This window comes from Stegostoma tigrinum, chromosome 39 (genome assembly GCF_030684315.1).
Source record: "Stegostoma tigrinum isolate sSteTig4 chromosome 39, sSteTig4.hap1, whole genome shotgun sequence".
In the NCBI taxonomy this organism is placed as follows: Eukaryota; Metazoa; Chordata; class Chondrichthyes; order Orectolobiformes; family Stegostomatidae; genus Stegostoma; species Stegostoma tigrinum.
In genome coordinates this window covers 3278850-3290869 of record NC_081392.1, presented here as the reverse complement: position 1 = coordinate 3290869, position 12020 = coordinate 3278850, and positions in this window count along the sequence as shown.

Sequence of the window (12020 nt, the reverse complement as noted above, 5' to 3'; positions counted from 1 at the left end):
GGATGAATGAAGTTATATTTACGCTCCTTCATCACCAACTCCATCTCCCTCAACCCACATTGAACTAGCCATTAACAAACAATCTCAGCAGCCTGTCAACACAAAGAACTGCTCTCAACTATTCATCCTGACGGTTTCTTAAAACAAATATCGACAGTCAATCCCATAGCACTGGAATTTAAATTGAGTTCTGAGGATGGATATTTTGCCTAAATTGTTGACCTTTTCAGAAGCTGTTGTATATTCGCAGTGTTACATTTTTCGTTATGTGATGTTAGCATCATTTGCAAAGCCTGGTTTTATTACCTTTGAGAAAGTGGTGGCGAGCCCTCTTCTCGAACTGTTGCAATGTCATGTGGCGGTTATGCTGGCAAAGTGATAATGTCACTAGACCAGTATTCCAGAAGCTCAGGCTAATGCTCTAGGGACGTGGGTTCAAGTAGCAGCTGGTGGAATTTAAATTCAATACATAAAATGGGGAGTTGAAAGCCAGTCTTAGTAATGTTGACCATGACCATTATCATTGGCTTTTGTAAAAGCCCATCTGTTTCACTAAAGTTCTTTAGGAAAGCAAAAAACAATCTGTGAGGTTCTTGACCAGATTTATGTAGAGAGTGAGGAGATATTGGGAGTTTGGGCAAGTTTAAAAGTGGCCAAATCCCTATCTTGGATGAGTTGGATTCCCAGGCTGCTATGAGAGATGACAGAGGAAATTAAATGGTCTCTGACCCAAATTTTTAATTATCTCCAGCCACAGGGGATGTGTCAGAGGACTGGAGAACAGCTATGATGGTTCCACTTTTGAAAAGGGCTGGTAGAGATAAATCGGGGAGTCACAGACCAGTGAGTCAGTGGTAGGGAAACAACTGGAGAAATTTCTGAACGAGAGAATTAATTTCCACTTAGAAATGCAAGGTTTGACCAGGGATAGGCAGCATAGCTTTGTCAGAGGGATTGACTGCAAGGTATACAGTGAGGAAGGCGTTAGGTTACAGGAGGATATAGACAAAGTGGTCAGATGGGCAGATCAGTGGCAGATGGAATTTAATCCTAATAAATTTGAGGTAATGCACTTCGGAAGAAGTAACAAGACAAGGGAACACACAGTGTATGGCAGGATATGACACCTGTAAACTCGGAGGAACAGAGGTATCGTGGGGTGCTTTACTATAGATCCCTGAGGCAGCAGGATAGGTTAATAAAGTGGTTAAGATGGTGTATGGGACATAACTTTATCAGTTACGATGCACATTATGAGGCAGGGAGGTTATGTTTGAACTGTGCAAAACTTTAGTTAGGCCACAGTTGAGCACTGTATGCTGTTCAGGTCTCTACAGTATATGAAGAATGTGATTGCACTGAAGGAGGTGCAGAAGAGATTCATCAGGATGTTGCCCATGATGCAGCATTTTAGCTATGAAGAGAGCTATAAGTTTGAGTTGTTTTCTTTAGAGCAAGAAGGCTGAGAGGGGATCAAATTGAGATGTAAAAGACTATAAAAGACATGGGCATGTTGGATAGGAAGCAGCTGTTCCCCTTACTTGAAAGGCCCATTGAAAAAGGGGCACAATTTAAGGTGAAAACCAGAAAGTTTAGACAGGATTTGAGGAAACTTTTTTTTTGCACTCAGACAGAGCTGGGAATCTGGAATGCACTGCCTTCGAGGGTAGTTTTAGGTGGGAAACCTCACAATCTTCAAAAGTACTTGGATGAGTACTTGAAATGCTGTAACATTCAAGGCTATGAGCCAAGTGCTGGAATGTGAAACAATTCTGCACGGTATTATTCTACGATTCTATTTAATCTATCATCTTTACTTGATTTGGCCTGTACTTGACCCACAGCAATGTGATTGCCCCTTAACAGCCGTCTGAAACAGCCTCACAAGCCATTCAGTTCAAGGGCAGTTAGAATGGACAACAAATGCTAGCCTTGCCAGCAACACCCACATTCTATGGAATAATAATTCTTTTTTAAAAATGTGGTGTTGGTGCTTCCAGAGAGTTCTCTGCTTAAATTTCTGATGTCTGCAAATTTGGAATATTGTCTGTCTCTGACTGTGATACCTGATCATTTTCTTGTATAAAGAAATGTTTTCAAAGGAACTACTGTTCATTTTACATTTGATCTACCCGACCTGTTGGTATGACATACAGTCTGTGGTTGGAGACATGGAGTTCAATTCTAGCTTTTAGAGGGAGCAGATGTATCTATATTAGCTCTCTAAGATGCTACTAATTAGGTCTAACCAAATGCCATCATGCAATAAACCTTGTTACCTAAGAACTGTGCTTCTCTCATGGTTACTCTAAGTTGGTGTATCTTCTACACGAATCACCAGAAAGGCCCAAGACAAAGGAGGATTGGTGGCAATGAGCTAGTTCAAACAACCCTTACTCAGTTCTGCATACTGGTAGAGGAGGTGAATATCAGAAGGTACCAGGAATGGTAATCTCGAAAAATACCATACACACCACACAAATATTACATCTAATCTGAAAGCATTATATTCCCCAGGTTCAGATCCTTTTTTTAAAGTGCTTTCACAAACAACTGTGATGTGCTTTCCTGCCTGTTCAATTGAAACACTCTGAAATGTAAGAAAATGCATGTCAGCTGTGACTCAATGGAAAAGTTTTCACTTCTGTCAAAAAGTTATGAGTTTAAGTGCCATTTCTGATATGCATGCTGATAGTGTGCCACTCTTTGGAAGTACTTTCTTTCAGATAAAACATTAAGCTGAGGCCCAGTTGACTGTCTCAGGTGGACACAGAAGATCCTATAAGCTAATAAAATGTGAGGCTGGATGAACACAGCAGGCCCAGCAGCATCTCAGGAGCACAAAAGCTGACGTTTCGGGCCTAGACCCTTCATCAGAGAGGGGGATGGGGTGAGGGTTCTGGAATAAATAGGGAGAGAGGGGGAGGCGGACCGAAGATGGAGAGAAAAGAAGATAGGTGGAGAGGAGAGTATAGGTGGGGAGGTAGGGAGGGGATAGGTCAGTCCAGGGAAGACGGACAGGTCAAGGAGGTAGGATGAGGTTAGTAGGTAGGAGATGGAGGTGCGGCTTGGGGTGGGAGGAAGGGATTGGTGAGAGGAAGAACAGGTTAGGGAGGCAGAGACAGGTTGGACTGGTTTTGGGATGCAGTGGGTGGAGGGGAAGAGCTGGGCTGGTTGTGTGGTGCAGTTGGGGGAGGGTACGAACTGGGCTGGTTTTGGGATGCGGTGGGGGAAGGGGAGATTTTGAAGCTGGTGAAGTCCACATTGATACCATTGGGCAGCAGGGTTCCCAAGCGGAATATGAGTTGCTGTTCCTGCAGCCTTCGGGTGGCATCATTGTGGCACTGCAGGAGGCCCATGATGGACATGTCATCTAAAGAATGGGAGGGTGGTAGAAATGGTTTGCGACTGGGAGGTGCAGTTGTTTATTGCGAACCGAGCGGAGGTGTTCTGCAAAGCGGTCCCCAAGCCTCCGCTTGGTTTCCCCAATGTAGAGGAAGCCACATCGGGTACAGTGTCCTATAAGCTTACGGGTGGCAGTGTTTCCATTATCAACAGCAGAATTTCCTCTTATATGATGACCAATAATTTTCACAACTGGTCTCACTAAATCAAATGATCTGGTCATGTTCATTTTGCTGTTTGTAAAATCGTGCCATGCACATATTGGCTGCAATATTTACCTCATTGCCAGGGTGAGTACTTTTCAAAAAGCACTTAATTGGCTTGGAAGTATTCTTCTTTGGCTCACTAAGAACCTGGCGGTACTTGTAGAATTTGGATCTACACTTCCACCAGAGATTGCCTCATGAATTCTGTATTGCAGCAACTTGCCTACCTTCCCTAACTGGCAATCATACAGACTTGGATGGATTTGATGATATTCCAAACAATGTTTTCCCACCCCTATACATAACTGCAATATTTGTACAACTAGTATTCAAAAACCATAGTATTTACACGGCTATTGCAGCTCAGTTTCTGGTCAATGGTAATCCCATAATATTAAAGATAAAGGACTCAGTCATGGTAATACCATTAAATGTCAAGGTTAGACTTTCTCTTATTGTGGACTGTCATTAAATATGTTCATTCACTATTGATAGCTTTAGCATTTGGAGGGCTGGTGTAGCAAATTTCAGCTAGGGGATGGTTTGATGCACAAATAGGGAGGCAGGATGGTGTCCTCCCTACTTTCCACGTCATTTTTCTTTTAGCTTGGCTTCCACTTTGATCTCATCGAACAGTGTTATGGACTTTTTAGTGTTATAGAATTTTTGATTTCTTGTCAGCTTCCTGTTTCGTCACATGTTGTGCTACTTGTAAATGCAGTTTAGCCAATTCACCCACTTTATTTAATCTTTCCCTAAAATTTGACACATAGTCCAAATGTGTGGCCTCTGAAGTCTGACTCACCAACTTCTCCTTAATTCAATTCAGTGGTCCTCTCACCTCATGCCCGAAAACTAATTCAAATGGACTGAATTTAGTTGATTCATTAGGTGCATTCCTAATTGCAAAATTTATAAATGAAATTCCTTTATTCCAGTCCTCTGGATAATCTTGACTATAAGCCTTCACCATGGTCTTTAAAATTTGATGCCACCATTCTATGGCTCCTTGGATGGTACTTTCTGGATGGTACTCAGGAAATTTGAATTGTTTTATTCCTAACCTATCCAAACGTCTTTGAATAATTTTTAATGTAAAATTTGACCCCTGATCTGATTGTATCTCTGTGGGTAGTCTGTATCTGGTAAAAAAAAATTGATGCACTTTTCTACAATCATTTTAGCCATGAGACTGCATCATGGGATGGCCTCTGGAAATCTGGTGGACACATTCATTATGGTCAACAAATACTGATTCCTACCTCTTGTTTTAGATAGACGTCCTACGCAATCAAATAAGACCCTTGCAGAAGGTTCTTCAAATCCGAGAATGGGTATTAAGGGTGCTGTTTTTATCACTTCCTGAGGTTTTCCAATTACCTGACATATATGACATGTCCAGCAAAATTCAACCACATCCTTGTGCAGTCCAGGCCAAAAAAGCTTTTTTGGATTTTGTTTTGAGCTTTCCTTACTCCCAAATGACCTCCACTGGTAATTCATTGGCTACCTGCAATGCCTCCTTTCTGTAACCCACTGGTAATACAACTTGATGAACTTCTGCCCATTTTTCATCTGCCTGAATATGTGATGGCCTTCATTTCCTCATCAAGATGCCATTTTAAGATAGTAACATTCTGGGATACACTTAAATCTTTCTCCAGTGTTCGCTTTTTGATATACCTGCTTCAGTTTTTCATCTTTCTGTTGTAATTCAGTTAATTTCTCTGAACTAAAAATATCCCCTTTGTTGTCCACCAGTTCTTGATGTTTATCAACCATTTCATCAAACATGGTCTCTGATAATTGTACTTGTACTTCCTTCCCTTTATTATTTGATTTCTCCTCCTGCTTTAACTTGTGGCTTGACTTTGTTACCACACAGTCAGGAAAAATCCCAGCATATACCTCCTGATTTTCCACAGGCTTTTCAACCACAGAAGGCATCACTCCCGTCTGTGATCCAGCTATCTCATTACCAAGATCAAATTATATTCCTGGAACGAAGAGTTTCTTCAGTACTCACACCACCACTCTCAACTTTTTACTGGACTCTTCAACCTCAGTTTATATTATGGAACGTCTCACCATGAATTCGACATATTACCACTTTTTCTGCAATATTCCTTCTGCATTACACATCCCTTCATCTCTCACCATTAAAGATAGACATGCTCCCATGTCCTGTAAATTTTTAATTTCTTTATCTGCTCCTCCTGGCATATAGCGGTAAACCTTACCCTCACAAGTAAATTCTTTAAAGTGATATAGCGCTTCTCAACAAACATTCATAAAGTCAGGAGGTATGGGATACAGGGTGATTTGGCTGTCTGGATTCAGAATTGGTTGGCTGACAGGATGCCGAGAGTGGTTGTAGATGGTAAGTATTCTGCCTGGAGGTCAGTGCTGAGTGATGTCCCGCAGGGCTCTGTTCTTGGGCCTCTGCTCTTTGGAGTTTTTATAAATGACTTGGATGAGGAGGTTGAGGTGTGGGTTAGTATGTTTGCTGATGACACAAAGGTTGGAGGTGCCATTGATAGTATCGAGGGCTATTGCAAGCTTCAGCGAGACATTGACGGAATGCAGAGCTGGGCTGAGAAATGGCAGATGGAGTTCAACCTGGATAAATGCGAAGTGATGCATTTTGGAAGGTCGAACTTAAATGCTGAATATAGGATTAAAGGCAGGATTCTCGGCAGTGTGAAGGAACAGCGGGACGTTGGTGTTCAAGTGCATAGCTCCCTCAAAGTTGCCACCCAGGTGGATAAGGTTGTTAAGAAAGCATATGGTGTTTTGGCTTTCATTAACGGGGTATCGAGTTTAAGAGCCACGAGGTTATGCTGCAGCTCTACAAACTGGAATATTGCGTCCAGTTCAGGTCGCCCTATTGTAGGAAAGATGTGGAGGCTTTGGAGAGGGTGCAAAGGAGGTTTACCAGGATGCTGCCTGGACTGGAGGGCTTGTCTTACGAGGAGAGGTTGACTGAGCTCGGACTTTTCTCTCTGGAGAGAAGGAGGAAGAGAGGTGACCTGAGCGAGGTGTACAAGGTAATGAGAGGCATGGATAAAGTCGATAGCCAGAGACTTTTCCCCAGGGCAGGATTGACTGCCACAAGGGGTCATAGTTTTAAGGTGTTAGGATGAAGGTATAGAGGAGAGGTCAGAGGGAGGTTCTTCACCCAGACAGTTGTGAGCGCATGGAATAGTTTGCCAGTGGTAGTCGTGGAAGCGGAGTCACTAGTGACATTTAAGTGACTGCTGGACATGCAAATGGACAGCAGTGAATTGAGGGGAATGTAGGTTGGGTTATTTTATTTTTGGATTAGGATTATTCCACGGCACAACATCGTGGGCCGAAGGGCCTGTACTGTGCTGTATTTTTCTATGTTCTTTGTTCTATGTTCTAAACCCCTGATCGGGTTGTACATTCTGGTACAGCTTTTTAAATTCCATTGTGCTTTCCTTTACCACTTCAACAAAACTCATGGCTTATCCTGTTTTCTCATATCCGTCTTCCCAGTGCTTTTTCTAAACACCAACAGCGCGACTTCATGAGGTCAACTTTGTTGCAGTAAAAACATCTGAGCATTCTTACTCCTCTTTTCCCCGTCATAGGTCTCCTTTCTACCCTGCAGTAAACTATCTTTATTATCTTCAATGTGATCACCTTTTCCCTTACTACTTGAGGATTTCTCCATTCCCCAATTTCTATTCCTCACAGATGAAAATTGATGTCAGAAGCTAAATTTTGATTTATGAACCAACTCATAATCATCTGCCGTTTGCGCTAGTCTTGAGGTTGTAACTCATTGCTGTTCTGAGTTCTCACTACTTCAGGAAGCGATTTTTTTGAACTCCTCCAAAATAATCATCTAAGAGCATCAGATGTTTGATCTATTTTCAATGCCGTTATCCAGCTATCAAAATTACTTTGTTTGATCATTTCAAACTCAAGTACGTTTGACCAAGGATCCCTCTTTAGTTTCCTGAAACATTCTCTGTGTGCTTCACACACACTTAACTGTCTTTCTTCACCTCGTCATCCTCCCCAGTACCTCCTCTGATAGTAATGCAAATACCTCACTAGCCCTACCAAACGGCTTTGTTGAGATCAACAAAAGCCACACGGGCACTGGCAATTTCATTTCTTTAGCAACTTTCTCAAATGAAATGAAAAAGGCATCTACATCCATCTTGTTGAACTTAGGCAATGCTTGAACATATTTAAACAGATCCCCACTAGGCCTTTAGCCACATTGGGTTTGCTTGTCACCATTATCCTCCTCACTATGCCTACCTTCTACCTCTACCTCTGCCCTTTCAAGCTGACTTTCCTCTCTAATTGCCAGCTTCTGAAGTTCAAACTTTCTCTCTCTCTCTCTGCTTCTCTTCTGCTTGGACTATTCTTTCCTTTTCTTTTTCTTCTGCTAGAGCTATTCATCCCATTTCTTTTGCTTCTAATTCAAGCTGCTTCATTTGCAACTGAATTTTATCCAGTTCCAAAGAGTCCAATGGCATTTCTGGCAATTGCAAATGTTGAACTATTACTGTAATTACTCCCTCCTTTTCGACGGACAAAGGCAACCCCAATTCCAGCCGGTCTGCCAATTCCAAAAGCTTTGCTTTGTTCACTTTCTGTAAAACTCCCAACATGAATTTTTCCACTCCCAGGAAACTCTGAGTAACTGAAAGAGCCAATCCTACACAAGGCACACCCTGTTTACACTAAACGAATTCAACACCCAAAACAAAAGACACTAACATTTAGCAATCGCTGTCTTTGAGTCCAATAATCCTAAACCCAACCCGGATTTAGAAATTTTGATCCCAACAAGAGTCCCCAGTTTGTTATGGAACAGACTAGACCCACTCAAAATACTTTAAGAAGGTAGCCCAGATCCTAACTTTTTCTTATTTTAAAAACAAATGTAAAGTGCTGTGTTCTACATGCAATTTGACTCGTCAAACTACTCAGCGTCAAGCAAAACACAATTTATACAAACACTATAGTTAAAATACAACAACAAAAACATAGAATAACTAACTCTATCAGAAAACTTAACAGAATAATACATACAATATCTATTACTAATTAACTGTTCCAATATTGTAAAGTCTCAAAAACACACCTCTTGGTAAAAAGGCAAATTCAGAAGTCAGATTTTCTCACATGCAACACCCACAGTAGGACGACAAACCCCAGCTTCCAACTGTACCCAAGAGAGGGGAAAAAAATCCTTCTATTTCTTTAGAAATCCAGCAGCTTCTGTAAAATCTAAAAGCTAAAAAGAACCTAGAAAGAGATAATGGGAACTGCAGATGCTGGAGATTCCAAGATAATAAAATGTGAGGCTGGATGAACACAGCAGGCCAAGCAGCATCTCAGGAGCACAAAAGCTGATGTTTCGGGCCTAGACCCTTCACCCTCTCTGATGAAGGGTCTAGGCCCGAAACGTCAGCTTTTGTGCTCCTGAGATGCTGCTTGGCCTGCTGTGTTCATCCAGCCTCACATTTTATTATCAAAGAACCTAGAAATCCTGGTCTGTGACTGCTGGCCACACCCACCCAGGTTGCTCCTATTGTTCCAACGTTAAAAAAAAACCCAAGGCCTCATGAGCTGTTTAGGTTACCACATATTGCTGAGTGCTTCTTGTTCAATCTCTCTCTTAAAAGAAATCACAACAAAATACACCTCTTAAAGCCACAGCACTGTTGTAATAACGACCACAGTCAATTTTATCCATCAAAGCTAGCGTACTTTACATCCAATTCAAGACTTCCTAAGTGTTGTAATGCAGCAGCCAATTTGCACACAGCAAACTCCCACAAGCAGCACGGTGACAATGACCAGATGATTGGTTTTACATGGTGTTGATTGAGAGATAAATATTGGCAAAGACCCCGAGGTTAACTCAAAACAAAAGCAAAATACAACACTAATACTTAAAATTTGAAATATAAGCAAAAAAGTGCAGGAAATACTCATCTAGTCAGTCACCAATTTGAAATCTTTCACTTCTTGCTTTAAGTGTAAATAACTGGCAAAAATGCCCCTGCACCAGATCATGTGCCTATCAGACACATAAGTGGTCACGCAGTGAGCTTTCTCACTGAGATCACTTCCTTGGACAGCAATGCCCTGCCCTGCCTGAAGTTGACATCCAGGGGTGGGCAGTAACTGTGAGCTGCAGTATCTCATCCTAGTCTGCAACTGCTGGTGGCACAGTAATCCAAAAACCAGGAGCTCTGGGTACAGGAGGTACACTTCCAAGGAGGGCAGAGATTGCAGTGAGGCAAGTGTGTTCAGCAGAAAGGGTAGTTGTTGGCTTTCAGCAGCCACCTTTATACCTGCGCCCCAACTCCATGCTGTAGATCAACCCTAGATTGGGGAAGATAGAGTCTTCCCCATCCTCAAATGCTGTTTCACTGGTTGGGAAGTTTGCCAGTGCCCTTGCCTGAGTAAATTGAAGTAGCAGCAGGAAGAGACCATTAAGTGCTCATTAATTGGTCGCTAATAAGTCTGAATTGGTGGCAAGGCAAGATGGCTTTCATACCCACAACCTAACTCCTGTGGGTTCTCCCTGATGTCAACCTGCCCCCTTCTTTTCCCCTTCTGCCACTTTTTTGAGGGAAGATTCTGCCTGTTAATTCTATTACTGTCCACAGATGCTGCCTGACTTGCTGAATATTTTCAGCACTTTTTGTTAACTCCAGGAATCTCCTACCACTTTATCAGAGCTGGCAGACAGGGTTTCAATTTTTGTGCCATGCCTTGGAATGGAATTTAACTTCATCACCATGTGATTCAGAGACTGGCTTCTAAACCACAGCTGACTCCTAACTAGATAACCCATTTTAGTGATTGTGGTTGATTAGGATATACTACTTTTCTTTAAAATAGCACCATGCAACCTTCCAATCACCTAGGGAGGTGTCATGTTAACATTTCATCTGAGAGATAGCATTGACAACAGCACTGTCCTCCATCCATACTTCACTGGGAGCTTCAGCCTGAATTGCATACTCAAGTCTTGCCATGAGACTTGAACACAAACTGTCTGATTCAATACAAGAGATAATGGGAACTGCAGATGCTGGAGAATCTGAGATAACAGACTGGTTTCCACATAGTAACACAACTTATTGTTTCCTAACGCTGATCAGGATGTTTGGCGCATTTAGTCATGGGCTAATTGTTAGGCAAAATGAAAGCCAGAATCACTTTACCCCAATTGGTAAAAGGTGGATCAGTGGTTAGCACTGCTACTTCACAGCGCCAGTGACTCAGGTTAAATTCAGCTTTGGAGACTGTCTGTGTGGAGTTTACACGTTCTTCCCCTGTCTGCATGGGTTTCGTCTGGGTGCTGAGATTTCCTCCACAGTCCATGTGCCGGTTAGGTGGATTGGCCATGCTAAAATTGCTCCTTATTGTACAGGGATATGTAGGCTAAGTGGATTAGCCATCGTACATCCAGGATTATCGGGATGAGGTTGGGGGGTGGTGGGTCTGTGTGAGATGCTATTTAGAGGGTCAGTGCGGTCTCAATGGGCTGAATGGCCTCTTTCCACACTGTAGGGATTCTATAATTCTAAATGTGGCTGTGATAGAGTTAAACCTGTTTTCATAGAGGCATTCCTGTGACCTATGGATTTGCTTTGATATAGGCGTTCTGTTCTGCTCCATATTTGGCCAGAATGCTGAACTTGTTCTATTGCCAAATGACTTGAGAATGACAAATTCTTTACTCATGTGGAGTTAGGATTTCAGATAGCAGCCTGAGAGGCCTGAGGAAATCAAAACTTTACTGGAACCATCTGCTCAATGTTTTAGTTGGTGGGAAAACTGTAGTTTGACTTTAGGCTGTAAAATCTAAGTTTAATGAACCTTATCCAAGCCCCTTTCTTATTTACAAAAAAGTTAAAAATTACTCGCATGTTCATAGTTGTTTGTTTGTTTTGATCTATTGTGCATAATTTTGCATCAACATACCGCTAAAAATTAACCCCTCCTGCATTCTGTTCTGTCAAATTAGTGCAACTGGGTTTTCACAGAGACCACAAATTGCTTGTAAACTCTGTTTCTCTCAAACCTGGTGAGCAGGCGAAATTTTACATTTGTGAAATTATGGTGGCTAGAAAAATATTAACTTTGGATTTATAGTTGATTCAAATTAACAATTGGGGAAAGGCTTCCCCTGGTCATTATTTTGTAGCATTTAATAACACAGAAGGAGATCTTTCGGCCCATTGTGTTTGTGCCCTCCACTCAAATGTGAGCAAACTAGATTAATTCCTTGTAGTAATTGTAACAAGGTCAGCCAGCTGCACATCACAGTATATGAGGTCCCTGATTGGCACTGTTAATCTGGTCCAATCAGGGAACCCTTGCTGACATAAAAAGGGCGAGGGT